Consider the following 239-nt stretch of genomic DNA (forward strand, 5'->3'; position numbering starts at 1 on the left):
TTCTCCCTACTCCGATTCCTCACTTCTATACAGTTTTTTTTGAAATACCAGCCTAATGAGTACATCTAAGCCCGGATGGTGAAAGGTTCCCTGGTGTAACCACAGCAACCAGCCCCCAGCCTCCACGCTACAGAACACACAGGCCTGGCCCTGCTGGGGCTCGGGTGGCCAATAACTGGAGGCCTGCCTCTTGGAACAAATACAAACAATTAGGGAGAAGGTGCTTGAGGCGTTCCAGG

This window comes from Myotis brandtii, unplaced genomic scaffold, assembly GCF_000412655.1.
Source record: "Myotis brandtii unplaced genomic scaffold, ASM41265v1 scaffold303, whole genome shotgun sequence".
Classification (NCBI taxonomy): Eukaryota; Metazoa; Chordata; class Mammalia; order Chiroptera; family Vespertilionidae; genus Myotis; species Myotis brandtii.